Raw genomic sequence first — 15,042 nt, forward strand, 5'->3', positions numbered from 1 at the left:
GAGAAACCGACAGTGATAGCCCATCACTGTCGGTTTTTGGCTAAAACCGACAGTGATAGGACATTGATAGTCCAACTGACACTGATATTCGAGTCTTCACTGTCGGTTCATATCACTGTCGGTTTTAACTAAGAACCGACAGTAATATTGGGTCATCACTGTCGGTTTTAGCCAAAAACCGACAGTGATGGGTTATCACTGTCGGTTCGTGGCTTGAACCGACAGTGATATGCGGTAAGAAAACTTTATAAGTTTCTCATATGATGTCCGATGAAGACAAACTTTATATCAAAGTTGTAGTACTCGATGAGATCTACAACTTTGTAGTTCAAACTTTTTTAATTTGAGATCGTTTGAATGTCCAAATATTTTCATTTAAAATCATCATCTATCTAACGAAAATTACGTTTGATTTCTCAAATTTAAAATTTGAATTTTTCAAACGACCTCGGATGGAGAAACGCCCAAAACAAAAGTTGTAGATCTCGAAAAGTTAAGTAACTTTATAGTTGACAACTTTTTCATTTGAAATCATTTACTACTTTAAAATGCTAATTGAAATTAAATTTTGAAATTGTTGAAGAACTCTAATTTCTCTTTTTAATCTCTGGCTAAAATTTTTAACAGTCTTTCTCCCTCATACTAACTTTAAATTTGATGATTTTTTCCTAAAAATTTCTAAAATCATGCTCTATCAATTTATTTTTTTCGTTATAGCTATTATTTTATCCATCTTTACATATGACTATGTTTTATATATTTGAATTTTGAATTTTAAAAAGTGATAAATTCAAACGTCATTTTAGAACACTAAATGATTTCAACTGAAAAAATCATGAACATAGAAGTTATAGAACTTATCAAGATCTATAACTTTTATTTTGGTCATTTCTTCATCTGATAAAGTGGTAATAACATTGTTTACAAAATTTATATCTCTCTTATAGTTTCATAAACTATAAGAGGGATATGTAACATTTGTGAACAATGTTACAACCATTATGTCGAATGAGTAAATGATCAAATGACTAAAATAGAAGTGGTAGATCTCGGAAAGTTATGAAACTTTGTATTTGACAATTTTTTGATTTGAAATGTCAAGGAAAACTACGTTTGAATTTTTAAAATTTGAAATTCAAATTTTGTAAATGACCTCGGATGGAGAAACTACCAAAACGAAAGTTGTAGATCCCAAAAAGTTAGTAAACATTGTAGTTAACAACTTTTTGATTTGAAATCATCTTATCAAGCAAAACTATGTTTGAATTTTCAAAAAATTTAAATTTGAATTTTTTAAACGACCTTGGATAGACAAACAGTAAAAACAAAAGTTGTAGATCTCGAAAAGTTATGAAATTTTGTACTTGACAACCTTTTCATTTGAAATCATCTTGTCATGGAAAACTACGTTTGAATTTCTCAAATCTCAAATTCAAATTTTGTAAACGACCTCGGATGGAGAAACTACCAAAATAAAAGTTGTAGATCTCGAAAAGTTATAAAACTTTGTAGTTGACAACTTTTTCATCTGAATTCATTTAGGGCCTCAAATACTCATTTCAAAATCAGATGAGCATAAAATGGATAGGACGAAAATCTTATTTGGACACAAACAGCTTACAGGTGGAGTGGTTAGGGGCCAAAGACGCAAAACAAGACGTCAGGGGTTCGAGTGCTGGTGGCCACGATGAAAGGTCCTAATGGCTAGAGGGGGGAGGTGAATAGCCTAATAAAATTTCTACAACAACACTTAACAAAAGGTTAGACAATTATGAGGCGAAGCAAGTGTTGTGCTAGCCTACTCAAAATACAAGCCACCTACCACAATTCTAGTTTAGATAGTGTCGATTCACACAAGAGGCATGACACTACCATATGTTAGTGTGCTCTCAAAAGCTAACTAAAGAGCCACACCAACCAAGCAAGTAAGTTCTCACAACTAGCTACACTAAAGAGCTTGTCAACTAGTTTATGATAATGTAAAGAGAGTGATTAGGATAGTTATACCGTTGTGTAGATGAAGAACCAACCAATCACAAAGATGAATAATAATGACGACCAATCACCTCGGAATCAATGATGAACACAATGATTTTTACCGAGGTTCACTTGCTTACTGGTAAGCTAGTCCTCGTTGTGGCGATTCACTCACTTGGAGGTTCACGCGCTAATTGGCTTCACATGCCAAACCCTCAATAGGGTGTCGCACAACCAACACAAGATGAGGACCACACAAGCCACGAGCAATTCACTAGAGTACCTTTTGGCGTCCCGCCGGGGAAAGGTCAAGAACCCGTCACAATCACCACGATCGGAGCCAGAGACAATCACCACCTCCGCTCAACGATCCTCGCTTCTCCAAGCCATCTAGGTGGCGGCAACCACCAAGAGTAACAAACGAAATCCGCAGCGAAATACGAACACCAAGTGCCTCTAGATGCAATCACTCAAGCAATGCACTTGGATCACTCCCAATCTCACTATGATGATGAATCAATGATGGAGATGAGTGGGAGGTCTTTGGCTAAGCTCACAAGGTTGCTATGTCAATGAAAATGGCCAAAGATGTGAGCCATAGCCGGCCATGGGGCTTAAATAGAAGCCCCCACGAAATAGAGCCGTTGTACCCTTCACTAGGCACACTGCGCTCTGATCGGACGCTCCGGTCTTACTGACCGGACCCTGGACTCAGCGTTCGGTCCACTGATGGACGCCACGTGTCACCAGCTTCAAACGCTATTCGTCAGATTTCAACGGCTATGAAGCTGACCGGACGCTCCGGAAAAACTGACCGGGCGCTGGAGCCTCAGCGTCCGGTCGAGTACAGTAAGGGTCAAAAACCAGTTTTCCTCGACCGGACGCGTCCAGTCCACCTCAATCGGACACAGACCAGCGTCCGGTGGTAAACCCTAGCCTCTGTATCGCCAGTCAACACGACCGGACGTAGGCAGTCAGCGTTCGGTGCTTTTGGATCCAGCGTCCGGTCACATGACCGACGCTATCATCACCTCTGTTTTCACTTCTAACTTCTCCACCCTTGCTCCAATGTGCCAACCACCAAGTGTATCACCTTGTGCACATGTGTTAGCATATTTTCACAAATATTTTCAAGGGTGTTAGCACTCCACTAGATCCTAAATGCATATGCAATGAGTTAGAGCATCTAGTGGTACTTTGATAACCGCATTCCGATACGAGTTTCACCCCTCTTAATAGTATGGCTATCAAACCTAAATGTGATCACATTCTCTAAGTGTCTTGATCAACAAAACAAAATAGCTCCTACAAATAATACCTTTGCCTTGAGCTTTTTGTTTTTCTCTTTCTTCTTTTTAAGTTTAAGCCCTTGATCATCGCCATGCCATCACCATTGTCATGTCATGATCTTCATTAGCTTCTCCACTTGAAGTGTGCTACCTATCTCATGATCACTTGATAAACTAGGTTAACACTTAGGGTTTCATCAATTCACCAAAACCAAACTAGAGCTTTCAATCTTCCCCTTTTTGGTAATTGATGACAACCCTTATACAAAGATATGAATTAAAATTCAATTGAATCCATGTTGATTGTCCAAGCATATTTACTATTTGTAAAAGGATATGGACAAGTTTCATGAACCCTAAATGGTAGCAATTGCTCCCCCTATATATGTGCTAAGAGTTTGGATTGAAGCTTGCACATATGCTTAGATAGGAAATATAGGAGTCAATGTCTACCAAATGATGCTAAGGTATAAAAGATGGACCTTTGAAGCGTGATACCAATCGGAGTGCACCAATATACCATCCTTAGCACCATGGTTAGTTCCATATCACTTGGAAACATACTTTGAAAAGATATCACTTGTAAAGACTTACTTGGAAATGAAAGTTATCTAGTGATTTTATTTCATCATTCAATCTTACAACTAACATTCATCACACAAGCATGGATGTGTAAATTTAATACTTGTGCCATGCAAGCAAACATATAAAATACACATTCAAATGCACCACATAAGTTCATGAGCTTGCTCCCTCTACTTGTGTGCTCAAAATTAGTTGATCCCTTTCCTTTGTTATATCTCTCCCCCTATGTCATATTTCAAGATATCTTTATGTTTGTTTCTCTCCCCCTTATTTTCTCTCCCCTTTATCTTCCCTTATCTTTGTTTCTCTCCCCCTTTGTCATCAATGACCACAAAGGTCTAAATATAGATAGAATTACTTGTAGGGTCAAGATTATCAATGTCAATCAATGGGGTGAGGGTCATTTTCCCAAATTTGGTTCAATTCTAGATTATTCCCCAAAGATATTTAACTCGGTTTGATCCAAGGACAAGCTTCTTCACACCTCCAAATAAGGGTTATCTAGTACCATGTTGAGTTAAACACTTATAGTTCATTTTCTAGATTAAACACTAGGTTTACAAGCCCACAAACATGTCATATGCTATCACTAGATCAAAACAAGCATAGAAGCAATAGTGATACCATATAAACATCAAAATTCATTTGATTTTCATGAATGAGCCTAATAAGATAGAACCACTTGCAAGGTCCTAATAAGATTGAAAATATGACTAGATGCACTAAACATGTCCTTAGCAAGGATGTATGTCATGCCAATCAATTTTTACCTTGGATTGCTCGAAGGAGAGGCATATCACATGAGTGGGGGTGCATCAACACATATTTGAGAAATCCAATATGTTCAACTCATTCCTTAGCTTGCAAAACCTTTTCTCATCCAATGGCTTGGTGAATATATCAGCAAGTTGATCTTCGGTGCCTACACTTTCAATGCAAATATCCCCTTTTAGTTGGTGATCTCTTATGAAATGGTGGCGGACATCAGTGTGCTTTGTTCTTGCATGTTGAACTGGATTGTTTGTCAACTTGATTGCACTCTCATTGTCACATAGCAATGGCACTTTCTTGAACTTGATTCCAAAGTCACTCAAGGTGGCCTTCATCCAAAGTATTTGTGCACAACAACTACCGGCGGATATATATTCGGCTTCAGCGGTTGATAATGCAACACTATTTTGCTTCTTTGATGACCATGAAACAAGTGATCTTCCCAACAATTGACATGTGCCCGATATGCTCTTCCTTTCAACCTTGCATCCCGCATAATCCGAGTCAGAGTAACCAACTAGCTCAAACTTTGTTCCTTTGGGATACCACAAACCAACATTTGGTGTATGCTTCAAGTACCTCAATATTCTCTTTGTAGCCTTCAAATGACTTTCTCTTGGTGAGGCTTGAAATCTTGCACACATGCATACACTAAACATGACATCCGGCCTTGATGCGGTCACATAGAGTACGCTTCCAATCATAGATCGATACAATTTTTGATCCACCATATTACCACTTGCATCACTATCTAAATTGCCATTTGTCCCCATTGGTGTGCTAATGGCTTTGCTATCACTCATGCCAAACTTCTTGAGCATGTCTTTGATGTACTTGCCTTGACTCACAAATGTACTATTCTTCAATTGCTTGATTTGAATACCAAGGAAGTAACTTAACTCTCCAATCATGAACATCTCAAACTCACTTGCCATCATCTTGCCAAACTCCTCACAAAAATCTTGATTTGTTGACCCAAATATGATATCATCAACATAGATTTGCAATACAAACAAGTCATTTCCAATCTTCTTGGTGAAGAGAGTGGTGTCAACCTTTTCCATCTTGAATCCTTTAGAGAGTAGAAAATCCCTCAATCTCTCATACCATGCTCTAGGTGCTTATTTCAATCCATACAAAGCTTTTGTCAACTTGCAAACATGGTTGTGTTTCTTTTCATCTTCAAAACCGGGAGGTTGATCAACATATACTTCTTCATTGATATAACCATTGAGAAATGCACTCTTGACATCCATTTGATAGAGCTTGATGTTGTGGGCACAAGCATAGGCTAGCAAGATTCTAATTGCTTCCAATCTAGCAACCGGGGCATATGTTTCTCCAAAGTCAAGACCTTTAACTTGAGTGTAACCTTGAGCCACTAATCTTGCTTTGTTCCTTATTACTATCCCATCTTGATCTTGCTTGTTCTGAAAGACCCACTTGGTTCCAATCACATTGTGTCCCTTTGGTCTTTCTACCAACTCCCATACTTGATTTCTTGTAAAGTTATTCAATTCTTCATGCATAGCATTCACCCAATCAACGTCCATCAAAGCTTCATCTATCTTCTTTGGTTCAATGGATGACACAAATGAGAAGTGTTCACAAAATGATGCCAATCTTGATCTTGTTTGTACACCTCTTGAAATATCTCCAATGATTGTATCCAAAGGATGATCTCTTGCAATACTTGTTGGTTCAAGGATTGGAACTTGATTGCTTGCACTTGCTTGATCATTGGTTTGAGATGTTGTACTAGCCACATGATCTTGATCAATATCATGAGAGTCACTTGCACTAGCTTGATTTGTATCATCTTGCACATTTGAGTTGGAGAGCACTTGCACTTGATCATCTTCATCATCATTCACTTGTCTAGGCCTCAATTCACCAATATCCATGTTCTTCATGGCATTTGAAAGTTGAATGCCTCTCACATCTTCCAAGTTCTCATTCTCTACTTGTGAACCCTTGGTTTCATCAAATTCAACATCATGAACTTCCTCAAGAGTACCACTATCCAAATTCCAAACTCTATAAGCTTTGCTTTTAGTGGAATAACCAAGTAGGAATCCTTCATCATATTTTTTATCAAACTTGCCCAATCTTGTGCCTTTCTTCAAGATATAGCATTTGCAACCAAAGACCCAAAAATATGCAATGTTGGGCTTTCTACCATTCAAGAGCTCATATGGTGTCTTCTCTTTCAATCGGTGACAATAGAGGCGGTTGCTATAATAGCAAGCCGTGTTGATAGCTTTGGCCCAAAAAGATTGACTCATATTGTACTCACTAAGCATAGACCTTGCCATATCAATGAGTGTTCTATTCTTCCTCTCAACAAGGCCATTTGATTGTGGGGTGTATTTGGTCGAGAATTGATGTCTAATTCCAAATTCATCACATAACTCATCAATTCTAGTATTCTTGAACTCACTACCATTGTCACTTCTAACTCTCTTGATGGTTGTTTCAAACTCATTGTGAATGCCCTTGACAAATGATTTGAATGTTGCAAATACATCACTTTTGTCCACTAGAAAGAATACCCATGTGTATCTAGTGTAGTCATCCACTATTACAAATCCATATTTATTACCACCGATACTAGTGTATTGTGTTGGCCCAAACAAATCCATGTGCAATAACTCAAATGCTTTACTAGTGCTCATCATGCTTTTCTAAGGATGGGTGTTTCCAACTTGTTTGTCGGCTTAACAAGAGCTACAAAGCTTATCCTTTTCAAACACAACATCTTTCAAGCCTTTAACTAAGTCATGCTTAATCAATCTATTCAATTGTTTCATTCCAACATGACCAAGCCTTCTATGCCATAACCAACCTATGCTAGACTTAGTGAACAAGCATGTAGATAATCTAGCTTCACTAGCATTGAAATCAACCAAGTATAGATTCTCATATCTAAAGCCTTTGAAGATTAAGTTAGAGCCATCTACACTTATGATCTCTACATCATCTACTCCAAATATGCATTTGAATCCAAGATCACACAATTGAGCTACGGATAGAAAATTGAAGTTCAAGCTCTCTACTAGCAACACATTGGATATGCTCATATCATTGGATATTGCAATCTTACCAAGCCCTTTGACCTTGTCTTTCCCATTATCACCAAATGTGATACTATCATAACCATCATTGCCATTGGTGTTGATTGAGTTGAACATTCTTGCATCACCGGTCATGTGTTGAGTGCACCCACTATCAAGAACCCAATGCCTTCCTCCAGCTTTGTAGTTGACCTACAAAAGAAGATCAATTCCTTTTAGGTACCCAAACTTGCTTGAGTCCTTGAAGGTTAGTAACCAAGCTCTTTGGCACCTAAATGGCTTTCTTCTTTGAGCCCATCCATTGTTTGCCAATGAACTTAGCCTTTACACCATTTGTACCCTTAACAAGCATATAGGAAGAATTAAGCTTCATGGAGGATACATTAGCATTTTTTCTTTTGTTGGTGCATTCAGGCTCTCTATGACCAACTTGCTTGCAACTAGTGCAAAACCGTCCATTGTTCTTCACAAAACTTGTCTTGTGGGGAGCAAAGGCCGCCTTGCCTTTCTTGGGGGTATAGCCCAATCCCTCTTTGTAGAGAGAAGCTCTTTGGCTACCCAAGGCCATAAGCAAGCGGTCCTCACCACCATAAGCCTTAGCTAAGGTGTGAGTGAGCTTAGTGACCTCCTTCTTGAGGTTCTCATTCTCAACCACTAGTGAGGCATCACAAGTGAGACCATCACAACTAGAAGAGGTAGAAGTGGAGGTGCTACAAGAAGGGTTAGTAGTAGCAACAATGATAGGCATTGATAGTGATGTATCAATTAAATCACAAGTTACACCCACATCATAAGTTTTAACATGCTTCTTTTTATCTTGTTCGTTAAGCAAAGTGGAATGAGCTTTTTCAAGCTTTTTGTGAGCCTTGCCAAGCTTCTCATGTGCTACCTCTAGCTTCTCATGAGTTGCTTTGAGCTCATCAAGGGCTTGCTTAAGGGCTTTTACCTCCTTATTCAGGCTCTTGCATTCCCTTCTCTTAATGTCAAAGTGTTCTTTAGCATCTTCTAGCATATCAAATAATTCGTCCTTAGTAGGTTCATCATCATCACTATCACTATCACTATCATTTTCATTTTCATGTTCATTATCATCAACATGTTCTTCATCACTTTCATCATCACAAGATTGTACCTTAGTGGCCTTAGCCATGAAGCATGATGAAGATTCGAAGAGAGAAGGCTTCTCATTAATGGCAATACTTGCAAGAGCCTTCTTCTTGGTGGTCTTGTGATCATCACTATCATCGTCATCATCACTTGAGGAAGCATCACTATCCCAAGTGACTACATATGAACCACCCTTCTTCTTCTTGAAGGCCATCTTGTCCTTCTTCTCTTTCTTTTCCTTCTTGTCATTCTTCTTGTTCTTCTTGTTGTCATCATCATTGTCACTATTGTATGGGCATTGAGCAACAAGATGATCTTTGCTTCCACACTTGAAGTACCTTCTTGACTCTTCTTTGTTCTTGGATGAAGACTTCTTTCTTCTAGCACGGTAGCCCTTCTTCACCATGAACTTGCCAAATCTCTTGACAAATAGAGCCATCTTCTCATCATCATCATCATCACATGATTCATCTTCTTCACTTGATGTTTCTTGCTTTGCTTTGCCCTTAGATGATGTGGCTTTGAATGCCACGCTCTTCTTCTTCTCATCCTTCTTCTCATCTTTCTTCTCCTTCTTTTCTTCCTTCTCATCATCATCTCTATAAGTGTCATCGGTCATTATATCTCCCAACACTTGGTTTAGTGTCGTGGTGTCCAAACCACTCCTCACTAGAATAGTGACCAATGTACGAAATCTTGAGAGTAAGCATCTCAAGAACTTGTAGGAGAAGTCCTTGTCCTTCACCTCTTCTCCAAGTGCTTTGAGATCGTTGATAAGCACTTGAAGCCTATGAAACATCTCCGGCACACTCTCATCCTCCTTTATCTTGAAGCTTGCAAACTTTTCTTTGAGGATATATGCCTTTGCACCCTTCACGGCTTGAGTGCCCTCAAATGATTCTTCCAACTTCTTCCAAGCTTCATGTGCCATCTCAATATTCTTGATTTGCTCAAATGTTCTTTCATCAATTGCATCATGAATGGCACTTAGAGCAATGTCATTGTTTTGGAGAAGCACTTCTTCGGCGGCGGTGGGATTCTCCGGATCACCAATCTCAATTTTAGTTTCTACCACCTTCTACACCTTTCTATTGATTGACTTGATATGTGTTGTCATCTTTGACTTCCAATAAGGATAATTTGTGCCATCAAATTGGGGTGGCTTCTTGGTGTTGTTGATTTGAGCCATTTTAACACCGAAGGTTGTTAAGCCTCAAATAACGGTGACCTCGTCTCTGATACCACTTGAAAGGTCCTAATGGCTAGAGGGGGGGTGAATAGCCTAATAAAATTTCTACAACAACACTTAACAAAAGGTTAGACAATTATGAGGCACAGCAAGTGTTGCACTAGCCTACTCAAAATGCAAGCCACCTACCACAATTCTAGTTTAGATAGTGTCGATTCACACAAGAGGTATGACACTACCCTATGTTAGTGTGCTCTCAAAAGCTAACTAAAGAGCCACACCAACCAAGCAAGCAAGCTCTCACAACTAGCTACACTAAAGAGCTTGTCAACTAGTTTGCGATAATGTAAAGAGAGTGATTAGGATAGTTATACCGTCGTGTAGATGAAGAACCAACCAATCACAAAGATGAATAACAATGACGACCAATCACCTCGGAATCAATGATGAACACAATGATTTTTACCGAGGTTCACTTGCTTGCCGGCAAGCTAGTCCTCGTTGTGGCGATTCACTCACTTGGAGGTTCACGCGCTAATTGGCTTCACACGCCAAACCCTCAATAGGGTGCCGCACAACCAACACAAGATGAGGATCACACAAGCCATGAGCAATTCACTAGAGTATCTTTTGGCGCCCCGTCGGGGAAAGGTCAAGAACCCCTCACAATCACCACAATCGGAGCCGGAGACAATCACCACCTCTGCTCGATGATCCTTGCTGCTCCAAGCCATCTAGGTGGCAGCAACCACCAAGAGTAACAAGCAAAATCCGTAGCGAAACACGAACACCAAGTGCCTCTAGATGCAATCACTCAAGCAATGCACTTGGATCACTCTCAATCTCACTATGATGATGAATCAATGATGGAGATGAGTGGGAGGTCTTTGGCTAAGCTCACAAGGTTGCTATGTCAATGAAAATGGCCAAAGATGTGAACCATAGCTGGCCATGGGGCTTAAATAGAAGCCCCCTAGAAATAGAGCCGTTGTACCCCTTCACTGGGCACACTACGCTCTGATCGGACGCTCCGGTCTTACTGACTGGACCCTGGACTCAGCATTCGGTCCACTGATGGACACCACGTGTCACCAGCTTCAAACACTGTTCGTCAGATTTCAACGGCTATGAAGCTGACCGGACGCTGGAGCCTCAGCATTTGGTTGAGTACAGTAAGGGTCAAAAACCAGTTTTCCTCGACCGGACGTGTCCGGTCCACCTCGACTGGACACAGACCAGCGTCCGGTGGTAAACCCTAGCCTCTGTACCGCCAGTCAACGTGACTGGACGCAGGAAGTCAACGTCCGGTGCTTTTGGATCTAGCGTCCGGTCACATGACCGACGCTGTCATCACCTCTGTTTTCACTTCTAACTTCTCCACCCTTGCTCCAATGTGCCAACCACCAAGTGTATCACCTTATGCACATGTGTTAGCATATTTTCACAAATATTTTCATGGGTATTAGCACTCCACTAGATCCTAAATGCATATGCAATGAGTTAGAGCATCTAGTGGCACTTTGATAATCGCATTCCGATACGAGTTTCACCCCTCTTAATAGTACGGCTATCAAACCTAAATGTGATCACACTCTCTAAGTGTCTTGATCACCAAAACAAAATAGCTCCTACAAATAATACCTTCGCCTTGAGCTTTTTGTTTTTCTCTTTCTTCTTTTCAAGTTTAAGCCCTTGATCATCGCCATGTCATCACCATTGTCATGTCATGATCTTCATTAGCTTCTCCACTTGAAGTGTGCTACCTATCTCATGATCACTTGATAAACTAGGTTAGCACTTAGGGTTTCATCAATTCACCAAAACCAAACTAGAGCTTTCACACGAAGCACGCGTTTTTCGCATGAAAAATCATGTGACTTGTGACTTTTTTCCCTATTTTTTTAGTGCATTTTTGGCTTTCCACATCACTGTCGGTTTCACATCGGTGTCGGTTTATAAGAACCGGCAGTGATGTCAACCCCCATCACTGCCGGTATGCCACTGTCGGTTTAAAATTCGGTAGTGAAGAGGCTTTTTGAACCGATAGTGATGTCAAGATCTGGGGTAGTGTTAATGGTTTCCAAATTTTTTAAAAATTTCTCAATGTTTTGTTTGGATTTTGCTTTCACGATTGTAAACTAGGTTGATCAACTTCTTTCTTCGGATAATGAAATACTTGCACTCTGGCGCATGTACGCGAAAGAAACTTCTTTCTCTAGATACGAGATACTTAGAACAACCAATACTGACCCAAATGATATGCATGCAATATATAGATTATGTGTCTCGTCATCGGAGTAATAAGGACATTACAAACTAAACTAAACTAAACTAAACCATATATTGGGTTGGAAGATTTCATCTGTCTTTGTACAATCCTAATATGATTAAGCGCAGCTAGCTCTAAACCATATCTGGCATCTTGTAATCTTTGATCCTTAGGTTCTCCCACGCTCTAAGGTTTCTGAACTTGTCCTCTGTCACTAGCTCGCTAATGTCACAGAAGTACCTACCATTTTTTATGAACCTTGTGCATGATGAAGTGCCAGAAGTTTGCTATAATCCTTGTTATGCATGCTTCATTAGTCTTAACATCGTTACATCCAAAAAGTGACGAAAGTGTCAAATAGGGAACAAAATATGAAATAGGTGACAAAAAGAGAACATTTTAAGTTTTAGTGTCAATTTTTCACCTTTTGCCATCGGCGTGCTCCTTAAGTGGGCTAGCCTAATGACCAATCTATAGCCTACTTCCCTTTCTTGTGGTTGGATCATGGCCCATTCGGCTTGCCATGTGGGACTCTATAGCATAGGGGCAGTAGCACTTTGCTAGATTTGGGGGTTGAATAGCCCAATTAAAAAAATTAGTAAGGCACAACACGAGGCAAACTTGTTAGACACAAAGGAGGCCCTAATAACCAGTACTACTATATATGTATTGCAAGCCTAGGGTGATCAACTCCCACACAATTCTAGTAAAAAGATAAGCACTAAGCTAAGTTAACTAGAATTGAAGGAGCTAGCTCGGATTGCACCCTAGGATGACAAGTCCTATTATCTCTACACTTGGAATTGAACAACACAAGTAATGCAAGAGATAGTGATCAAATGAATAGCACAAGAGGAAGACACAAGATATACCCCCTGTGATTCAGTGACTTGTCGGTTACCTACGTCCATGTTGAGGTAAGCCCAAAGATCACCAGTCCTCTATCAAGATCAACAACCCCAGGAGGTTGGTTTAGATGTGAGCGCTTGATCTTGAGCTGGCTCAATCACGAGGTCCTTATCCTAGCCTTGATTCCACTAGAGTTGTTCTTTGCCTCTCCAGCAGCGATGAAGCCAATAGCCCATCACACTCAACTTTGGTGCACCTTACAATCTTCAATGGAGTGCTTCAACGGAGACTCGCTACACCAAGCCGTCTAGGTGGTGGAATCCACCAAGAGTGACAAGAAAACCCACAGCCATAATGATCTGCCACAAGATGCAACCTCATAAAGCAAATTCACTAGAATCACTCTAATCTCACTGAGAATGCAATCTCTAGCAAGGAATTGAGAGCGGGGATGTTTCTTGAGCTCTAATATGGAAGACCAAGGGTTCTAACTTGCTTGGCCACACTCAATTTACAGTCCCTCTGAAGAAACTAGTTGTTACCAACTTGGTGGGCTAAAAACGACACCATCGGAGAGCTCTGGTGGGTCATCGGAGACTACCACCTGAGTTTCCCTAATGGTCACGGACACACTACCAGAACTAGTTGTTGCCACGCTCTAAGCTCTGTTGCTATGTTTCTAGTGATCACATGATATTTCTTGTGAGATCTAATGCCGCCACATGCAAAAACATAACTATTTGTAACTAAACTCTAGTGACACTATTGGAGGTGTCGATAGAAGATGCTCGGCAGTCTATCGAGGGGTATCCCACGATGCTAGATTTATCGTAGAGGTGAGCGAGATTAGGAGCAAGATGGTAATATAAGCACCAAGACACAAGATTTAGACAGGTTCGACCGTTAGTATGACGTAATACCTACATCCTGTGTTCTGATGTATTGCATTGAGATGTATGGATCGTTGTATCTTGTCTGCTAGGGGACCCCTACCTCTCCTTATATAGTCTGGAGGGGTAGGGTTACAAGAAAAGTATCATATTTGGTACTATACAATAGCTTGCAGTGCATGCCGAGCAGCGCCGTGCATGCCTTGATCTTATGGGCTAGGCCACCTCTAATGGTGCGGCCCATGTCTTGTCTTGTGGATACCGGGGGCCGTACCCCCATAGCTAGTCCCTGAGCCTGACAGTAGGTGACATAGTCATGTGGTGCCAGGGTTAGAAAGTAGAAGACCAGTTGAGCAGGCAGCCAGTCCTCGGGCATAGCCTCGAGATAAGAACAAGCACATTCACCGCAAGGTGAAGTGTGCCCACTTAGTCCCTGAGTCTGCTGGAAGATGAAGAATGAATCTTGTAGTAGGGTCAAAGAAAAAGAAGTCTGAAAGCTTGCTGACGTCATCTGACATGTGTGTATCAAGACCCTAGACGTGCTGCCCAAGATCAGCACCTTGATCCGAACAGCATGGAGCAGCTTGATAGCACACCGACGAGACGTAGCAAGATTCGACCACCAAGGGAGCACCGAGGAGTCCCCGGTGTCGCTGGCAATATTCGAGCACCAAGGAGCGAGGAGTCCCTGGCATCGCTGGCGATGTCCGAGCACCGAGAAGCGAGGAGTCCCCGACATCATTGGTGATGTCCGAGCACCGAGGAGCGATGAGTCCCCGGCGTCGCTGGCGATGTCCGAGCGCCGAGGAGCGAGGAGTCCCCGGCGTCACTGGCGATGACCGAGCACCGAGGAGTCTCTAGCGTAGCTGGCGATGTCTGAGCACCGAGGAGTTCCTGGTGAAGCTGGCGAGGTCCGAGCACCGAGGAGTTCCCGGCGTCACTAGCGATGACTGAGCACCGAGGAGTCCCCGGTATAGCTGGTGATGTCCGAGCACCGAGGAGTTCCCGGCAAAGCTAGCGAGGTCCGAGCACCAAGGAGTTC

Source organism: Miscanthus floridulus, chromosome 17, assembly GCF_019320115.1.
Source record: "Miscanthus floridulus cultivar M001 chromosome 17, ASM1932011v1, whole genome shotgun sequence".
Taxonomy (NCBI): domain Eukaryota; kingdom Viridiplantae; phylum Streptophyta; class Magnoliopsida; order Poales; family Poaceae; genus Miscanthus; species Miscanthus floridulus.